The sequence below is a fragment of the Rhincodon typus genome, chromosome 19 (assembly GCF_021869965.1).
Source record: "Rhincodon typus isolate 14 chromosome 19, sRhiTyp1.1, whole genome shotgun sequence".
In the NCBI taxonomy this organism is placed as follows: domain Eukaryota; kingdom Metazoa; phylum Chordata; class Chondrichthyes; order Orectolobiformes; family Rhincodontidae; genus Rhincodon; species Rhincodon typus.
Window position 1 is genome coordinate 50330995 of NC_063350.1, and position 21522 is coordinate 50352516.

The window sequence follows — 21522 nt, forward strand, 5'->3', positions numbered from 1 at the left end:
TTCTGAAGAAGGGTCTAGGCCGGAAACATCAGCCTTCCTGCTCCTCTAATGCTGCTTGGCCTGCTGTGTTCATCCAGCTCTACACCTTGTTATCTCTATGTAACTATTTGATTTGTTTTGGTCTCAATTGAGAGAAAGGAAGGCAACCCACAAATATTGATATACGCTGAAAGAAACCTCTGGCAATGTAGACTATAACTGTTTCTAAACCTTGAAAGGAAGAATACAAAATATCATCCTCAGTAGTTTTGGTGAAGGTTCAGAACACATCAGAGAATCTAGAGTTCCAATTCTAGGGAGCATCTTCTCGACTTCAAAGAATTCCGAAAAGTCAAAACTAATAATCCTGTAACTATCTCTTTTAAAACCTGTGATAGGAAATTATCAAGACCAGGGATATTTTGACACTCAGTTCCATTAATTTCTTCAGAGCTATTTTTGTTTAATTCACTCACGGGATGTGGGCATCTCTGGCTAGGCAGCATTTATTGCCCATCCCTAATTGCCCAGAGGGCAGTTAAGAGTAAACCACATTGTTGTGGGTCTGGAGTCACATGTAGGCCAGATCAGCTAAGGATGGCAGATTTCCTTCCCTGAAGGACATTAGTGAACCAGATGGGCTTTGCCAACAGTCAACTATGGCATCATTGTCATTCCACCCTTAACTCCAAATTCTTCATTGAAATTAAATTCTACCATCTGCCATGGCAGGATTTGAGCCCAGAACATTAGCTGAATCTCTAGATTAATAGTCTCATGATAATTGACACTGATTTCTTTAAGATCCTCATTCTCAATAAATTCTTACTTTTGGAGCTTTGTTTGTGATTTTTACCTTCACTAGAAGTTTTATCTGTAATTTATGAATCTACATTTACAAATCTAGTTTTTTTTTCTTCCAATATAATTAACTCAAACAAATTTATATCTAATCAAATGTGTTTAGGTTTCCAGATCTTCATTATTTTGCTTCTGTAATTAAATCATATCAGTGTTTCCTTGACAAATTTGTTCCTGCAATCAATGCCTGTTTGAACACTTTTAATAATTATCCTCAGTGAATTAAGATTTCTTCCGCCATCCTTTGGTTTTATGCTGTCGAGTTTGGCTGGTCTGTAGACCATATTTTAGATTATGCATGGACAGCTGAGAAAATCACTTAGGTTCATGGCTTGTAAAGGTTTCCAAGCCTCACATTGTGAGAGAACTGAATGGTATAAAATACACACTAAATCATCCCGGCACCTCAACCTGCTTTGCACAGTCAGTTCAATTTTGTTGCGCACACTATAAATTGACTTTTAACCTATCGCTGTCTTAAAAAGTGGCACACATTGCAAGTACAATAATTCATGAAAAATACATATTCTGTCGTGAGCTGTTTTGGATAGTGCACTGATGAATAATGGTAAGAGGAAAGGAAGCTAACGATTCACCATTGAAACATGTATAGATATAGTTCTTTATAGTCACAAAATAAGGCTTTTTGCTTAATGTTTGCTATTTCTCATTGGTTCAAACCATGTTGACTACAAATTAACCACATACTTTGCAAAACATCCATAAAAATTCTGTTTCTAACTATTTCAAAGTTAAGAATGTACATGACATTTATTTTTCCAATTTGGATCCAACCAAGGAGATGAGGTTTGGTGGCTAACCATACGTTGAAAATGTTCAAAGACAATTACGTTTATATGAAAAGGCAACTGGATGGCATTAGAAAGACGAGGTCAGAAATATGGGGTAAAATGACTCAAATGTCAAACAATCTTTTCTCTGGTAATTTCCTTTCATCTTTACAGTTAATGAAAAGCCTATACATACGTATAAGTACTGATCATTCATGAAAATTTGTTCAAAACATCACCTTACAATGTCAAATAACTACTGATGAGTTTTGAACACACTTGAATACAAAGCAATGTCAATGTTCCCTGGTCGGGTATCTTTCCCAGCTGAAAAAAGGGAAAAAGCAAAAAGGGGAAATGGAAGTGATCACATTACTTGTCTCACACTTATAACATGGTTTATGTCCTCTCCATTCTCATTACAGATCCCAGAATGTGCCTTCACATCTCCTCATTTCCTTTTTCAACTTGTTACATCTTGTTATGTGCTGTCGAAAACTACTTACACCTTTAAAGGGTTTAATCAAAATGGTAGCACACATTTTTGGCAGTGAAAGCTTTCTTCTGTGTGAGAAGCAGCAGAGTCATGTCCATTTCTCTTTACTGTCAGGCACAACAGCCCATCAGTTGAATCACAATTTCAGTTGGTTTGTTCTTTTAAAGATGCACGATTGACAACAGTGGAACACTGAGCTCAGCTCTAGCTCATGAGCAGTACACTGGTTTCAACACGAAAACGTTCCACTCCATCAGCATCCAACTTGTGTGAAGCTCTGCTGTAAAGTCATACGCTGCCTGCTAAATAGTCTAGCACAACCCACAGTTCATTTGCCTTGATGGACCAAAGATCATTGACTCTTCGGTAAGTGTTAGATAAGTGATGATGTTTCTAAATCTTTTATTTTTGTTGGGTGTGACATTAGATTTCTTACTGTGATTGCCATATTGAATTACAGCTGATGACCTCAATCACTGACCTTGCCAGTTCGATGTGTGAACACTTACAATTTGTACATGAAAGAATACAAGTGCTGGCAAAGTAGACTGATTTAGTGGAAGAATACGGCTGGCACAGTGTATAAGTGAAGGGGATTTACAGAACTCTACATAGAGTACTACACATTTTTGTGTGGGAACAGCATGAAATAGACCCAGAGATGAGTTGCTATGGTGACTAACAATTATTCCAAAGCACTTATCTACAGTTGTGTCCTCTTCAGATGCTGAAATTGCAATTAGGATTGCTTCATAACCACTCAGAGTGAATCAGATAAGTTGGTGTCACAGGTTTAATGTGGCAATGCTCACTGACAGCCACGGTTCCTCATGGTGCTTTATCTTGCATCTGCTGATTCATGACCATGGGAACAAGTTAGGTCTCAGCCTTTGATCAGGTTGAAAATCATGTGACATATGTTATAGCACTATAGCAATATACCACTGCCTAAGCAGCTGGGGTTTCTGACCAAAGCACACTACGTTTGTCCAGTGTTTTTAACTAAATGTTTTTCCCTAATTTAGTATTGAATTGCTCACAACGGTTAAGTTAAATCTATCTCAACTGACCACTGCTATGACCCACTGATGTCCTATCAGGTCTTCTCAGCTCCTGTTGCTTTCATCCCACCCCTCCAAGAAGCTGCTAATTTTGGCACTTTCATAATATTCCCTCTCCTCATTTCCTCATTTTCTCAATTTGAATAGGATAATCACTTTGAACAATATGAAATAATTTGGAAATATATTCAAAAATGATGGCATGTTGCTTTTATCATTTTAGCCATTGGCTACCAAGCATGTGTTTGTAAGTTTTGCTCTCTGTAGTGATTGTAATGAGGTGAGCCAGGTGGACCTCATAGAATTTAAATTCCCTGATAGGGGCTGTCAATCTGGTCCAATCAGGGAGCCCTGGCTGACAGATATAAACAGGTGTGTGAGAGGTTCTGCTCACTCTAAGAGTTGGCTCTGACGGAGCTGGACCAATGTCAAGGACTCTCCACGTGTAAATACAGGTTGACTTGGGAACAGGATACCAGCCACTATTGAGTTATTTCACTGTTATTAAGAAGCAAGGAAAATTAAATACCTTATAGCATGGTATCAATGGTAGTTGTCTGGGGAGTTTACCCATATCAAACTTCTATTTTGAAAAAAAAATTTCTCACTCTGCACTTCCTTTATCTGCATTGGGTTCTGTCTCAGACATCATCCATCTGGCTGAAAACATTCTTTTGAAAGAATTCCTGCTTTGTTACAAGGCTTTCACATATAAAGTTCAGATATTAAGTTCAGAATTTTTTTGTTTTACTGTCACCTTTCTGCTTCAAAGTGAAGAAGAAGTTAAATGATTGATAAATTCCATCCACTGGGTTTTGGTAGAGAGGAGGCAGCTCTCTAGTAAATTTAATTCAGAATTGGGAGCTAGATTAAATGCTGTTCGTTGGCATCCGGGAAGCCAAGCACCAGTAAGCATGTGGAATCTGCTACTTATAGAACGTATGCGTCTTTTCAACATCCTTTGCAGTGATTGGGGGTCATTCGGGTTTGTTAATGAAATAGTCTCCTTTTTATTGGTTAATGCCCTTATTTTCCCTCCTCCGTTGCGCACCACCATGATCAGTGACTCCCACACCAACCCCTAATGAGACCCAAAATTGCAGTCAAACTTCTCTTAAATTAAGAGGGAAACAAAGAAAAAAGGATGGAAAAGGAAAGGAAAAACATTCTTATTTAGAGTCATCGAGATGTACAGCACGGAAACAGACCTATTGGTCTAACTTGTCCATGCCAACAAGACATCCTAAATTAATCTAATCCCGTTTGCCAGCATTTAGCCCACATTTCTAAACCCTTCCTATTCACGTACTCATCCAGATGCCTTTTAAATGTTGTAATTGTACCAACTCCACCACTTCCTCTGGCAGCTCATTCCATGTGCGCACCACTCTCTGCAAGAAAAAATTGCCCCTCAGGTCCCTTTTAAATCTTTCCCCTCTCACCTTAAACCTATGCCCTCTAGTTTTGGACTCCCCCACCCCTGGGGAAAAGACCTTTTCTATTTATCCTATCCATGCCTTTGATGACTTTATAAACCTCTATAACATCACCCCTCAGCCTCCGCTCCAGGGAAAATAGCCTCAGCCTATTCAGCCTCTCCCTATAGCTCAAAAACTCCAACCGTGGCAACATCCTTGTAAATCTTTTCTGAACCTTTTCAAGTTTCACAACGACCTTCCTACAGCAGGGAGCCCAGAATTGCACACAATGTTCCAATGGTGGCCTAACCAATGTCCTGTACAGCCACAACATGACCTCTCAACTCCTATGCTCAATGCACTGATTAATAAAGGAAAGCATACCAAACATCTTCCTCACTGTCCTACCTACCTGCGACTTCACTTTCAAGGAACTACGAACTTGCACTCCAAGATCTCTTTATTCAGCAACACTCCCTAGAACCCTACCCATTAAGTGTATAAGTCCTGGCCTGATTTGCCTTTCCAAAATGCAGCACCTCACATTTAAATAAATTAAACTCCATCTGTCACTCCTCGGCCCATTGACCTATCCATTCAAGGTCCCTTTGTACTCTGAGGTAACCTTCTTCACTGTCCACTTCACCTCCAATTTTGGTGTCATCTGCAAACTTATGTTATAAGAAGCTGTAAAAATAATTTCTGATATTACGGAATAAGACTTCACTGTTTTGGTTGTTGTGACTCTCAGCCAGAGCTTTTGATCAGCATAACAGCATTGATCTCATCATAAGAAAGGTCTTTCCATCTTGAAATCCCAGCTTTACTTTCCCGTACTGAGTTTAGCCAGTAATTAATGCACAAATCCAGCAATTTCTTAACATTTATTAGGGCGGGAGATTCACGATGAGCAGAGGAATGCAAGTTATCCAGTAATTTGTGCCAATTTGCAGCTCATGACATCTCCCTTGCTCCACACAATTCACTGGACATTTTTCATACAATAAACTCCTCACTATTTTCCAAGACAATTCTAACAAGTTCAGTCTCAAGTACTGTTAATATTATTTGCAATTTGCAGACATGCTCTGAAATATGGCACAAACCGAGAACTCACAGTAACAGAAGGAACACATGAAAGCAGATGTACACTAGTCAGCGAGACCATTTTGCATGACTGCATGGCATTCATAGCCTGCACAAATCAACAAGGCATTTCTTTCCCAAAGGTAATTCCTCAGTAGAAACAGATCTATTTGAGCATTTTATCAGAAGTCATATTTTGATCATGAATTAATAAAAAGAAGCTATTCATACTCACTGACAGAATAACAGTAAATTGATTCATTTCCTGTTATGCAAAGTTGAGTTCATCTCACTTAAAAAAGGGAGTTTTGCATCAGATCTTCTTTACTTCTCAAGATGTTTTTATTATTGAAGTCATTTTCAAAATATAGGGCTGTATCTTTAGTGAAAGCTTCATGGTTTCAAGCCCAGACTAAATCATGCAAATTGAGATTCAAAGGCAAAGCAGAAAGGTTCGTCATCAATGACTGAATGAATGAGTTGAGTTTTGCAAGCAGACTGTTGCTTGCTGTCCTTTGAAATATGACTCATTGTATTCCTAGTACGTGGACAAAATCCTTTGCTCCATTTCAGAAGGGTCATAGGTCATGCCATTAGATTCCAATTGGCGTTATAGAGGGCTGTTGTGTTTTTTTTTTCATCTGGGTACATATAAAGAATACTATCAATAATTCCTAGTCACCTATGTTGAGAATGCAATCGTGTAGGTCACTTAATGGGGGTTTCCTCCAGGTGCTCTGTTTCTTCCTACAGTCAAAGATGTGCAGGTTAGATGGATTGGCCATGGGAAATTACCCATAGTGGTCAGGGATATGCAGGTTAGGTGGTTTGGCCATAGGAAATGCAGGTTTACAGGGATAGGGTGGACGGGTGAGTCTTGGTGGGATCTTTTCGGAGGGTCACTGTGGACTCGATGGGCTGAATGACCTGCTTCCACACTGTGGGGATTCTATGATTATGTGATTCTTAATCCTTCTTCAAAGCAGCTATTCACCCTCCAATGCCTCTCTGAACAACAGGCCTTGTCATAGGTAGAATGGAATTTCAACATTTTCGGAAAGACTCCTGGTTTTTCATCTGGGTCCAGACATCAGATTGACAAATCAAATAAACAACAATTTTTGATTATCTTATTTTACAACGGAATACATTAACTTATGTTTAGTCATGTGGGGAGGGAACCTGTAAAATGCAGAATATAATTGGGAATTTGATGGTTATTCGAACTTTATGAAGAATGTCAAAGATTTGGAAAAGGCAAGGAGGAGATTTATCAGAATTATACAAGGGGAAACATGATTCCTGAAGGAGATTTAAAAAAGTGGGGTCTCTACGTTACTACAGGAAAAAGAGATCTGATAGATATATTCAAACTTAAGCTATTGATAAGGATCACAGAGGGGAAGATATCAATTGTTGATGAATCAGTAAATAGCCTACATTTAAGATCACTGATAAAAGAGTGAAGTGAAAAGTTTAACTTTTAAACAGAGGTTTGTTAGAAAATAGAATGATATAGCAAACACAGTGAAAATATCAGGCATAGTAGTAGACTTAATATTTGGAATTATTTTGAAAGTAAAAGTGGATAAATATTTTCAAATGAGAATTAAACAGTCTAGAGATAAAATGCAGGGAAATAAGACTAAGTGGATGACTCTTCCAAAACGTTGGTATGGCCACAATAAATTAATATGACCAGATGAGAAGGAGTCAAACTTCCCCCGATTTTAAACCCATTCTCCATCATTGCAATAAATACGATTTTGTTATAAGTTTTTAGCACTCAGCTATCGCACTTTAGTTAAACTTAGTTAACCAGCACAGTGGCTTAGTGGTCAGCACTGCTGCCTCACTACACCAGGGACAGGGTTTGATTCCAGCCTCAGGCAACTGTCTGTGTGGAGTTTATACATTCTCCTCGTGTCTGCGTGGGTTTCCTTGCGGGTACTCTGGTTTCCTCCCACAGGATGGCCAGGTTAGGTGGATTGGACATGCTATAGTGTCCAGGGATGTGTAGGTGGATTAGCCTTGGGAAATGTAGGGTTACAGAGATAGTGCAGTGAGGTGGGTCTAAGTGGGAGTGTCAGTGAGGACTCAATGTGCAGATTGGCTCTGTAAGGATTCTATAAACCAGATCAAAAATGAAGGAGAGCCAATTCCACAGTTTTCTTGAGTGGAATGTTATTATCTGCCAAATTAAAGAAGTGAAAGATATCAAATTCACACTACAAAGACAAGATGTGGAGTTTACAAAAGGAATTGAGGAGTATCTGGTATGGACAAGAAGGAAAGCAGTTACGGTTCAGTTTTTTAGAGACTCTCAGTTGCACAAATGAAAGGACCTGTGTCCAAGATGTTTTTTTCTGTCTTCTGTAACAGCAAATCTGCAGACATCCTAGAGTTCTTAGTCAATCCTCGCTATTGTTTTGATTTGCTTTTCATTGTCTGATGTCTAAGCTTGAGGAGGATTGAGAGAGGCAGGAAAGAGTGAGAGAGAGATAGAGAAAGAGACAGAGAGAGGTAGAGAGTAAAACTTCCAGTATCCTTGCTGTTATCAGTCCATGCTGCTTCCTCCCTCTGCTTTATAGCTGAAAGCAAACTACTGAAATACAGTTAGAGTCATATAGATATATACCACAGAAACAAACCCTTTGGTCCAACTGGTCCATGCCAACCAGACATCCTAATTTAATCTAGTTCCATTTGCCAGCATTCACCCCATATCCTTCTAAACCCTTCCTATTCATATATCCATCCTGATGCATTTTAAATGTTATAATAGTACCAGCCTCCACCACTTCCTCTGGCACTTTGTTCGCATACACGCACCACCCTCTGCATGAAAAAATTAACCATCAGGTCCTTTTTAAATCTTTCCTCTCCTACCTTAAAAAAATGCCCTCTAGTTTTGGACTCCCTTACCCTAGGAAAAAGACTTAGGCTATTCACCCTATCCATGCCTCTCAGGCTTTTATAAACCTCTATAAGGTCACCCCCTCTAGCCTGCGACGTTCCAGGAAAAAAAATGCCCCAATGTATTCAGCCTTTCCTTGTACTCAAACCCTCCTGTCCTACAACATCCTTGTAAAACTTTTCTGTGCCCTCTCAGGTTTAACAATATCTTTACCATAGCAGGGAGACCAGAATTGCATGCAGTATTCCAAAATTGGCCTCACCAATGTCCTGTACAGCTGCAACTTGACATTCCAACTCCTATACTCAGTGCGCTGAACAATAAAAGCATGTGTTGCAAATTCTTCCTTCACCATCCTGTCTACCTGTGACTCCACCTTCAAGGAACTAGGAACCTGCACCCCAAGGTCTTTTTGTTCGGCAACATTCCCCAGTAACTGACCATGAGTAAGGTAAGGGCCCATGATGTTAGAGGCAAGGTGCTAGCATGGATAGAAGATTGGCTGTCTGGCAGAAAGCAGAGAGTGGGGATAAAAGAGTCTTTCTCAGGATGGCAGCCGGTGACAAGTGGTGTTCCACAAGGGTCAGTGTTAGGATCACAACTTTTCACTTCAGACATTAATGATCTAGATGAAGGAACTGAGGGCATTCTAGCTAAGTTTGTAGATGATACAAAGATAGGTGAAAGGACAGGTAGTATTGAGGAGGCAGGGAGGCTTCAGAAGGATTTGGACAGATTAGGAGAGTGGGCGAAGAAGTGGCAGCTGGAGTACAACGTGTGAAAGCATGAAGTCATGCACTTTGATAAGAAGAATAGAAGTGTGGACTATTTTCTAAATGGGGAGAAAATTCAGAAGTCTGAAGTGCAAAGAGACTTGGGAGTTCTAGTCCAGGATTCTCTCAAGGTAAGCTTGCAGTTTGAGTCAGTAGTTAGTAAGGCAAATGCAACTTTGGCATTTATTTTAAGAGGACTTGAATATGAAAACAGGAATATACTTCTGAGGCTCTATAAGGCTCTGGTCAGGCAACATTTGGAATATTGTGCACAGTTTTGGGCCCCATATTTCAGGAAAGATGTATTTGCCCTGGAGCGGGTTCAGAGGAGATTCATGAGAATGGTCCCAGGAATGAAACGCGTAACATATGACGAACATTTGAGGACTCTGGGTCTATGTTCAATGGAGTTTAGAAGGATGAGGGGGGATCTAATTGAAACTTACAAAATATTGAATAGCCTCGGCAGAGTGGATGTTGGGAAGATGTTTCCATTGATAGGAGAGACTAGGACCCAAGGACACAGCCTTCGAGTAACGGGAAAACCATCTAGAACGGAGATAAGGAGAAGCTTCTTTAGCCAGAAAGTATATGGAATTCACTGCCACAGAAGGCTGTGGAGGCCATGTCACTGAGTATATTTAAAATGGAGATAGATATTTAGGTTCTTAATTGTCAAGGGGATCAAGGGTTACAGGGAGAAAGCAGGAGAATGGGGTTGAGAACTTATCATTCATGACTGAATGGTGGAGCAGACTCGATAGGCTGAATGGCCTAACTTCTGCTCCCATGTCTTAAGGTCTTCTTAAGTGCATAGGTCCTACCCAAATTTGTCTTTCCAAAATGCAACATTCCTCAAGCAATAATGAATAACTCAAGATTTTTTCGCCAAAACTATTTCATGGTGATGGTTTACAGGTACGGAAATTGACATCAGCAACACTGCCCAAGAAATTCACCCCTGCCTTGTCTTTAAATGGTTAAAAATAAATGACTACAGAATAATTGAAATGGCAGCAATTACACAGAATCTGCTACAAAGAAACCTTGAGCTATAACACTTCAACACACTGTCTCCTCTGAAATGCCATCATGCAACAATTACTTACATTTATATAATACACTTAGTATATAAAAAAAAATTCCATGGCATTCCATAAAAATAGCATCTAAACATTTCTTTCTGTATGCAATAAAAATGCTACAAATGTATTGAATTGGCCAATTAATTGGCCCCAAAAAAGATACTCATGTATGCAAAGTGTTTCATTCCTAAGATATTCGCTATATCAGCACACCCGATGGAATCGTAACAATCAGCACTTTAATTCCTCATGTAAAGTTTCACTTGTTCTGAAATACATCAGGCAAGTTCAATGCTCAGAAATTTGACGAAGCGATTTAGAAATTCACTGCAATTATCAAAAGAAGGCAAATTATTCTCCTATCAACAATGGTACGCACTGGCATTTGTGAAATTTTAAAACACATTTTACAGACAGATTATTGATAGACAGAAATCATATTCTAAGCAATTACTTTCTGTAAACATTTTCTGCTTTTCCTGATAATTCTCGTGGATCACAGCCAGAAACCTGCAACGAAAGCAGCAGGATAATAAAGGACACACATGGTGAGGAATAATGAACCCATTAAATCCAGGTTTGGGAACTCAACCCAGCTGAAATCATATTTTCTGACAGAATCTAAATTTCTCTCAACATAAATAAACGTTGAGTTCAACTTGATTTTGGATAATGTTTTCTGCCAACACAGACAGCATATCTTGCAGTTCTGCATGAATATAACACCACCGTACTTCTAAAAAAATTTGAGAGCAGCTAGTTAGTTTGAGGGTTTGTTAGAGGTGCCTCGGTTCACTTGTGTAATGCTTTTCAAGTCATCTCAGAAGATGTATTGAACATTTGATCCAGTTGCTATTAAATTGCTCCCAAGGAACTATTGTCATAATCCTAAACATGCCTTTAGACATTACATTCACTTCCTAGATATTACAAGCAAAGTTCCAATTTCAAAGAAATGAGAACTAGTGTCAGTCACTGGTTTGATAAAAAAATTATGCAGATGTAAGATTTATGCTTCTATTCTCCATTTCTCATTTTCTGGTTCTAGCAGATATTTTTAAGCTCTATTATATTGTACCAATCTAGCTCCTCTTCCACACCTAGTGTTATAATGATTCATCTTTGATTGAAGCACAGTTAAGCACATTGCATAAGTCTTATCAACCATTTATAGCATTTAAAGGACTCAGCATATTATCAGTAGCAGGATACATAGAATGTTCCTTTATTCCATCCAAAAACGTAGGTTCCTCCCATACACACCAACTTTGACAGTTTAGTTGAATCTTACATGAATTTGGTTTCAAGTACAAATCTTGTTTTATTCAACCCACATTCAGAATTTTCCATTTGACTTTCTCCATGTTTCAGTAACAAGACCACAGTAATCTTCTCTGATATGATGTGGTGTGATATACTGATGATCACACTGTAATACTTATGTTAGCTCCCACAACATAAGGATGAGACATGCTTCATGAAGTATTGTAGAATTCAACAAACTTTTATTACAGCTCCAGGTATTTACACATGTACATTACAATCACACGTACTTGCCTATCTGGCCCCAGGCTCAGCAATTTGGACATAATTAAGCACAATTCCCACAGCATGCCATTCTGCAAGAGAACAGGGCTCAGTAAGATGGAGACTGAGAGCCTTATACCATTAGGTCATATGCCATGATATGGTGATGACATCAACTGCATGTCCCTTAAATGTACAGTGCATATCTGCTCTGAGACACAATACAACCTTGCTCTTTTCCCAAAGAATTCCCAACTAGACACATGCCATTGATAGACAGATGTTGTCAATTCAGAAATTATACAGAGATGTAAAAACAGAGCTGACAAGATTAATAATTCAAACTTCAATTTGAATATTTTAGACATTTGACAATTTCTCCTGATCTGGTATTTGTATACCTGTCTGGAGAGATGTGTTATTCTCAGTGGCTCTTGGTTAACAACTTGTTTGTCTTGCTGCTCATTGCTGAGTACCATCTCAAAATCATTGTCATTAGAGTTTTCTTCCTCACTCTCAATGATATTCGTTAATCTAAGTTTGTTTCAGTTCCTTCACAATGTAGCATCATGAGCAGTCATGGAAATCTGCTAACGAAGTGCTGGCCTTTATATCTAGCGGTCTGGAGTATATGAACTCAGAAGTTATGTGGCAGCTTTACAAACTGTGGTTAGACCCCAATTGGAGCCATAGAGTCATATAACACAAAAACAGATCCTTTGATCCAACTAGTCAATACAGACTAGACATCCCAATCTGACCTAGTCCCATTTGTCAGTATTTGGCCTATATCCCTTTAAAAATCTCTCTTTTCATGTGCCCATCCAGATGTCTTTCAAATGTTGTAATTGTACCCACCTCCACCACCTCCTCTGGCACCTCATTCCACACATGTACCAGCCTCAGCGTGAAAAAGTTATCCCTTAGGTCCTTTTTAAATCTTTCCCCCTTCACCTTAAATCTATACTCTCTAGTTGTGGACTCCCCCAACCCAGGGAAAAGACCTTGACTATTTACCTATCCATGCTCCTCATGATTTTAAAACCTTCATAAAATCACTCCTCAACCTCCAATGCTCCAGGGAAAATAGTCCAAGCCTATTCAGCCTCTCCCTATAGCTCAAACCCTCTAGCCCTGGCAACATCCTTGTAAATTTTTTCTGCACCCTCTCAAGTTTGACAAAGCTATAGAAGGATGACCAGAATTGTACACAGTATTCTGAAAATGGCCTCAACAATGTCCTGTACAGCTGCAACATGACATCCCAACTCTTATACTTAATGCACTGACCAATAAAGGCAAGCGTACCAAACACCTTCTTCACCTCTATATCTACCCGCAACTCCACTTTCAAAGAACTTTGCACCTGCACCCCTAGGCCTCAGCAACATTCCCCATGGCCCTACAATTAACTGTATAAGTCCTGCTCTGATTTGCCTTACCAAAATGCAACACCTTACATTTGTCTAAATTAAACTCCATCTGCCACTCCTTAGTCCATTGGCCCATCTGATCAAGGCTCCATTACACTCTGAGATAATCTTCTTCACTGTCCACTACACCTATTTTAGTGTCACCTGCAAACTTACTAACCATAACTCCTATATTCACATGCAAATTATTTGTACAAATGACAAAAAGCAGTGGACCCAGCACTGATCCTTGTGGCACACCACTGGTCACAGACCTCCGTTCCGAAAAGCAACCCTCCACCACCTCCCTCTTACTCACACCTTCAAGTCAATTTTGTATTCAATTGTTTAACTCCCCCTGGATTCCATGTGATCTAACTGCACTAACCAGCCTTGTCCCTGGTGATAGACTTGGTGTCTTTCACTCTTCTCCTCTCTACCTGCCCAGGTGCTGCACAAAGGCCAACACAGCAATGGGACACCTTTGTGCTTTATTGGGCTGATAGTTTCAACCACCCACTCAGAAGGGAAAAAATAATAAAGACCACAGCTGTGTGCAACCTGCCTCCAACCGTTATATGCCGAACAACGAGGAAATCAAACCAAAAATCATTTGGCGCCCGATTCTATCAGCCAACTTCAGCTGTGGCTGGTTGTGGTTTACTGGGAATATTGTTCTGTGAACTGGCTGGAATGGCTACTTCAACCTCCCTGAATTACATGGGTGTTGTTGCAGCTTCTCTGCTTTGTTCGTGGCTCTGATGTCGAATATGAAGTTAGTAACTTACAAGAACAAAGTGTGCGACAAGCTTACAGCAGTGGCATGAGCATTTGATCCAAAACATTCTTTTCTCCACGTGACCTTTTAACTGTTTACCACAGGCTGTGAGCCTTTGGTATCGTCTATCACAGATGGCTGAGCAAACTTAGTCTTTGAGCATGTTTAAGGTAGAGATTCACAGTTGTTTAGATTACCAGTGACATACAGGAAATGAGGTGTGTAAAAGCCATTGAAGTGTTCAATCAGCCATGATTGTATTGAGTAGGAGGGTAGACTTGATGGGCTGAATGGTCTACTCTTGTTCCTTTGGTCTTATTCCAAATTTCACAGCCTGGAAGTTACTCATTTCCAAGGTGAAACTCCATTTGAGGTTCACACATGTTTACATGTTTCATTTGTCTTTTCTTTTAATTAAAACAACACAGACACCATCTCTGTGTATCGAACAGTACAAAAAGACACGGGCTGAAATCATGGCCATCTGGAAACCAAATACAGTTACACACTTGACGCAAGATGCTAGCGAAGCAGTCTGCCTCCTTATTTCCACATTGACACAGGCTTATCAAAGAATTGGCATAACGTGGAAATTTATTGCCAGGTTGCTCCTGGATAACAGTAGTTGTCAATGAAAACTGTAGAGTTTAGACAGTCAGGGCAAGGTTGATGGAGAGGAACAGGCAGAGGTGGGGATGAGGTGACCGAAACACAGGAGGAGCCCTGGCTTGGGCACTGGATAACAGGCAGCAGAGGATCAACTGGACAAACATCACCTTGATCCTGCTACGCACCCTCACTCACCCTCACTCACTCACACTCACACTCGCTCACCCTCACTCACCCTCACACACTCACTCACACTCGCTCACCCTCACTCACCCTCACACACTCACTCACTCGCACTCACACTCGCTCACCCTCACTCACCCTCACACACTCACTCAATCACACTCACTCACCCTCACTCACCGAGAGTCCCTCGTCCTCACTCACTCACCCTCACACACTCACCCTCTCTCACTGTCACATTCAACCTCACTCACACACTTACTTACTCATGCTCTCTCACTCACCTTGACTCACTCACCTTCACCTTGACACATTCACCCTCACTCATTCACCCTCACACTCACCATTATATACTCGCCCTTATAAACTCACTCTCACACTCATCCTTATACACTCACTCACCCTCATGCACTCATCCTCGCACACTCACCCTCACACACTCACCCTCACTAAGTGCCCAGGGAGTGGGACTGAGTTCCAAGGGAGTGGATTGAGTGCCTGGGGAATGGGAATGAGTGGGGGAGGATTAACCGTCTATGAATCTCAGTGAAACCAACACATGAGCATTATTTTAATTTGGTGAATATTCTATCCAATGAGCCCTCTCTTTTTCTCTCACTCTCTCTCTCTCTCACACTCTCTCTCTCCTTTCTTCATACACTCCTCCCTACAGAGATTAAGCAATTTGATGTCAGCTTCATCTGAATCACACCTTTCATTTCCATCGTGAATGTTAATAGTGTGAGATAACAAGGTGTAGAGCTGGATGAACACAGCAGGCCAAGCAGCATCAGAGGAGCAGGAAGGCTGACGTTTCGGGCCGAGACCCTTCTTCAGAAATGGGGGAGGGGAAGGGGGTTCTGAAATAAATAGGGAGAGAGGGGGAGGCGGATAGAAGATGGATAGAGGAGAAGATAGGTGGAGAGGAGACAGACAGGTCAAAGAGGCGGGGATGGAGCCAGTAAAGGTGAGTGTTGGTGGGGAGGTAGGGAGGGGATAGGTCAGTCCAGGGAGGATGGACAGGTGAAGGGGGCGGGATGAGGTAAGTAGGTAGGAGATGGGGGTGGGGCTTGGGATGGGAGGAGTGGATAGGTGGGAGTAATAATAGGTTAGGGAGGCGGGGACGAGCTGGGCTGGTTTTGAGATGCAGTAGGGGGAGTGGAGATTTTGAAGCTTGTGAAGTCCACATTGATACCATTGGGCTGCAGGGTTCCCAAGCGGAATATGAGTTGCTGTTGCTGCAACCTTCGGGTGGCATCGTTGTGGCACTGCAGGAGGCCCAGGATGGATATGTCATTTGAGGAATGGGAGGGGGAGTTGAAATGGTTCGCGACTGGGAGGTGCAGTTGTTTAGTGCGAACCGAGCATAGGTGTTCTGCAAAGCGGTCCCCAAGCCTCCACTTGGTTTCCCCGATGTAGAGGAGGCCACAACGGGTACAGCAGATGCAGAATACCACATTAGCAGATGTGCAGGTGAACATCTGCTTGATGCGGAAAGTCTTCTTGGGGCCTGGGATGGGGGTGAGGGAGGAGGTATGGGGACAGGTGTAGCACTTCCTGCGGTTGCAGGGAAAGGTGCCGGGTGTGGCTGGAGGGGATTGTGGAGTGGACAAGGGAATCATGGAGAGAGTGGTCCTTTCAGAAAGCAGATAAGGGTGGGGAGGGAAAAATGTCTTTGGTGGTGGGGTCGGATTGCAGATGGCGGAAGTGTCGGAGGATGATGCGTTGGATGCGGAGGTTGGTGGGGTGGTATGTGAGGACGAGGGGGATTCTGTTTTGGTTGTTATTGCGGGGAGGGGGTGTGAGGGATGAGTTGCGGGAAATGCGGGAGACATGGTCGAGGGCATTCTCGACCACTGACGGGGGGGAGTTGCGGTCCTTGAAAAATGAGGACATCAGAGATGTACGGGAGTGGAATGCCTCATCCTGGGACCAGATGCGGCGGAGGCAAAGGAATTGGGAATAGGGGATGGCATTTTTGCAGGAAGGTGGGTGGGAGGAGGTGTATTCTAGGTAGCTGTGGAAGTTGGTGGGCTTGTAATGGATATCAGTTTCTAGGTGGTTGCCGGAGATGGAGACAGAGTGGTCCAGGAAGGAGAGAGAAGTATTGGAGATGGTCCAGGTGAACTTAAGGTTGGGGTGGAAGGTGTTGGTGAAGTGGATGAACTGTTCGAGCTCCTCGTGGGAGCGCAAGGCAGCGCCAATACAGTCATCAATGCCACCAAATCCAAAGATTCTAATCTAAAAAATAAAAATTCCTCAAGTGAAAAAGAAATCCCTTCAAATTTGTCCTGCCCCCACTCAATTGTAACCTTCTGTATCCTAAAAGAAGGAATGTGCAAGGTTGTAGGGAGTAGGAAGGAGATTGGCACTAAGATAATGTTGCATTCAGAGAGCTGGCATAGACATGATAGGCTGAATGGTCTCCTTCTGTGATGTAACCATTCCATGATTCTGTGATATTGACCTGATATAACATGGATTTTGACAAAGTGTTATTAGTCAGTCCAAGAGGTTTGTCAATTGAGTACTGGGCCCCCAGCTAAAGACAGTATGGCTTTACATCTTATGCTTAAAACTTAATTTTGTGTAACGAAAATGGAAATTGAGTCAAAAATGTTGCAGTTTAATCATACCTCCTCAATCCCTTGTGCTGTAAGCACTTTAAATGTCTATTGCAGTCCTTTAAATCAGTCTCCTCTGAACGCACCATTAGCTTGTGGGCTTTGTTTGAAAGGAACTTGGATTGAACAGATAAATTATGCAAGAAAAGGATATCAGGAATAAACAATGATGTTCATACAGTCACATCGAACTCTCATGGTGCATGACTTAGCTTCATTTATACAGGAAAAAGAACTTTCAGACTTAAAACTGAGAAATGCTCTGTTGCCTTTTCTCAAGCTGCCACACACATGTGACTTTTCACAAGATATCTCATGCATTACTGTTCCATTTGAGGAAGAGAATCAATTTGAACTTTCCAGGTGTGAAGGTGTAATTGAGAGACCAGATAGAATTTGTCTGTCATCTTAGTATATTGAATTCTGCACGGGAGCCCCAGTGTTAAGTGAAACTAAAAATTACAATGAATAAATAATTGAATTGCTACTCTTGCTATTTTAGCAACAGACAGGTAATCTATAACTAAACTACACTTCAGTGTCAGACTTAGCTAAATATGTGGAGAATTTAGCAACCGAAAAGACTGTCTATGGTAAGCATTTAGCCATATTATACACCAGTTTGTCGCTCCCAATGGAACTCCGAGGTGCTGTTTAAAGTGTCAATTTGTCTCAGTTCGTTGCAAATCTTGCTGCTGAGTCAGCAGGTCATGGGTTCAAGCTCTTCAACTCAGATTTCAATAAATAATCGAGCCTGACAGTTTAGTGGCGTACTGAGAAATTGTTTTACAGATGGGATGAATTACTGCCTGCCTGCCCAGGTCGGCATAGAAGATCCTACGGTGCTGTTTGAAAGTACAAAGTTTCTCTTAGCATGAAAGACCATTATTTGTCCCTTGACCAAAATCATCAGAAGTAGATTAATTGATTGTTGACCCTTACTTGCTATCAGGCCTCAGGAGTTCAACCTACTTAGCAACAGTAATGGGACATACAGAAGTTCACTGACTGCGAAACAGTTTAAGAGAGCCATAGATTCAAGTTAGGAGTCACTGTTTTTGGCCAGAGATGAGGAGGGATTGTTTTCTCTCAAAGGAATGTGTGACCTCAGAACTCTGCCTCAGAAAGTGGTTCAGTCGATGTCATTGAATGGTTTTAAGCAGGAGAGCCAAAGGTTAATGGGGGAGATGGGAAATTGGAATTTGAGACAAAAACAGACCAGCTAACTTCTTAATGAATGGTGGAGCAGGCTTAAGGGGCTGACTTGTCTACTCATGGTCCAAAGTTGAATGCTCTCTCTTTGAGTTTGCACTACTGTAAAAAGTGTTTTTGGAGCCATTCTACCACTATTTCAGGCATTTTAATCAATCTGTTCAGGCATGCTATAGCATTACTCAAGCAGGTAGGATTGGAACCCAGGCCTCCTGGTCCAGAGTTAGGGACACTATCACTGTATCACAACTGAATCTTCTACTATGTTTTTATACTGGGATTGGGGAGCTATAGAAATTAGATGAAGTGTTGGTGATTGATTGCTGTGATTAGTCAACAACCCTATTGTCCGTGTACCAGCATGGTTGCCCATCAAACTAGATGAAATCTGTACTTATTGTATCGAGTAGCTTCTATGGGTAGACGGTCGGTTAGCTAAAGCAGTTGGTTTGTGAAGCAGAATGAGGTCAACAGCATGGGTTCAATTTCCACACTGGCTGAAGTTACCACAAAAGACGTTCCTTCTCAACCTCTTCCCTTGCCTGAGGCGTGATGACCCTCAGGTTAAACCACCACTAGTCATCTCTCCCTAAGAGAGAGCAGCCCTATAGTCTAGAAACACAATAGCGACTTAAATTTTTTTTCTTATTGTAAAGTATCTTAATTCTGTAAAGACAATGGAATCAAATCTCCAGAATTGGGATAATAGAGTTACTCGATGAATGTTTACACTGTCATCAATTCATACAATCATGGGGCTGAACTTTAGAAGGCTCCTGGAGGCTACTGAGAAGCTAAAATTGAGGGGATTGCCATTGCTTTGAGGAGGCAGGCAGCTATTCACCATTGTGAAAGGCTTAGTTAGGGGACATTTTACAGTCAAGTTAGCACCTTGCTGGGTGTGGAGGGAGGTGACCTCTCCCAACTCCCTCTACTCTTTGAGAAGGCTACCAGCTAAATGGAGGAGCCCTCCATTGGTCTTCTGTGATGGGGAGGGATGGGTATGGGGGCAAGATTCTATTGAATAGAGAGGCACCACAGATCGATAAGGCAGTAGCTGTGATTCCAATGGTTTCCCTGGAGGGATTTCCTATTCAATAATTAGCCTTGTAATTTTTTGCTCCAGGACTCCTGTCTCTCTCAGCAGTGAGCATTTGCCTCAGAGATGCCCCAGTTGCTGAGCTGCCAACCAGGCCCCAGGTCCCACCATTGGTCAAAATCAAGTCACACTTGACTTTCAACATTGGCAGTGGGCCTTTTGCCACTGTCTCCAAATTCTAGCCATAGAATGATTACAGCACAGAAAGAGGCCATTCAGCCTGCCTTTTTTGTGTTGGCTCTCTGTAAGAGCTGCAGAGCTAAAAGCCATTCTTCCCATAACCCTGAAAATTGTTTTCCTTTAGATGTCCATCCAGATCAGACTTTGAAAGTCACAATTTACTCTGCCTCCATTACGTGCTTTCCAGGCAGTGGCTTCCAGATCCTAAACACTCTCTGGATAAAAATGTTCTTTCTCATGTTGCCCTGCATTGTTCAATAATCACCTTAAAACAGTGCCCTCTGTGTACTCACCTTCTGGTAATTCAAATCTCTCTTGATGTCAATAACTGAGGGAAACTTGTTTTTGTTAAGTGCAGTCAGCTGCACCTACATCACGATAGCATCTTTTGAGGGCAGATAATATTTCAAGACCAAATGGACAATTCTTATCCAAAACAATAAAATAAAACAAAAAATGTGGACTCTGGAGATCTGAAACAATAAAAGAAAATGCTGGAGAAACTCAGCAGGTCAAGAAGCATCTGTGGAGAGGAAACACAGAGTTAACTTTTCAAGTCCAGTGACCCTTCGGCAGAAACACAAAGAGATCAGTTAGGTCTTATTGAATGGTGAAGCAGGTTTAAGGGGCTGAATGGCCTACTTATGCTCCTCCTTAAGCAAAGGGAAGTGCAGCATTGAAGTGCAGTTCTGTGAGTCCATTGGAAATGTGCTTTGAAGGTACAGAAGGCCTGGTATTGAGTTAGATGTCATTGTCTGTGGACACTGGATGTGTACAGATACTGCCCTGAAGAAATTGCTGCTGGGTGTCAAAGATGGACATCCAGGATGGAGCCAACAACAAGCCTGGAGTCACAAGGAACCCGTTCTGGCTTTCATGTCGGGATCTCTTGATGTCTAGTTTGTATCCAGCATATGATTGAATGAGAACCTGTATGTTGATGAGGCAGGATTGGAGAGTAATGAGGGGAATAAGGAGTGGTAGACTTCATTAATAAATCTCTCACCAATCACAAGTGAGAAAATGGAACATCTGGAACTTTGTTGGAAAATGGGACTTGTTGCTCCTGACAATGGTAATGGTCTCTCTGGATATCTCATATGATTCTCCCAAATTTCTTGCCATAGCCCCCATCATTCAGAGCAGGGATGACTCCTCACAAAGTGGCCACCCAATGAACCTGACATCGTATCATACTGGTCACTAGTATAGATGGTACAATGGTTTCTGTGCTGAGTAGTGTAATCACCAAGGCATTGACAAATCTGTTCCTAATATCACTGTCCAATGTTAAAATGTCTGGTGGTATGGGGAGGATTAGGACAGCTTTAACCTGGGCTAATCGGTGGCTCATTCTGTTTTACAAGGTTTGTTTCGGTCAGTCTATGAGACCCATGCCTGCAGTCGATAACTGCGTCATGAAAGGGTAAA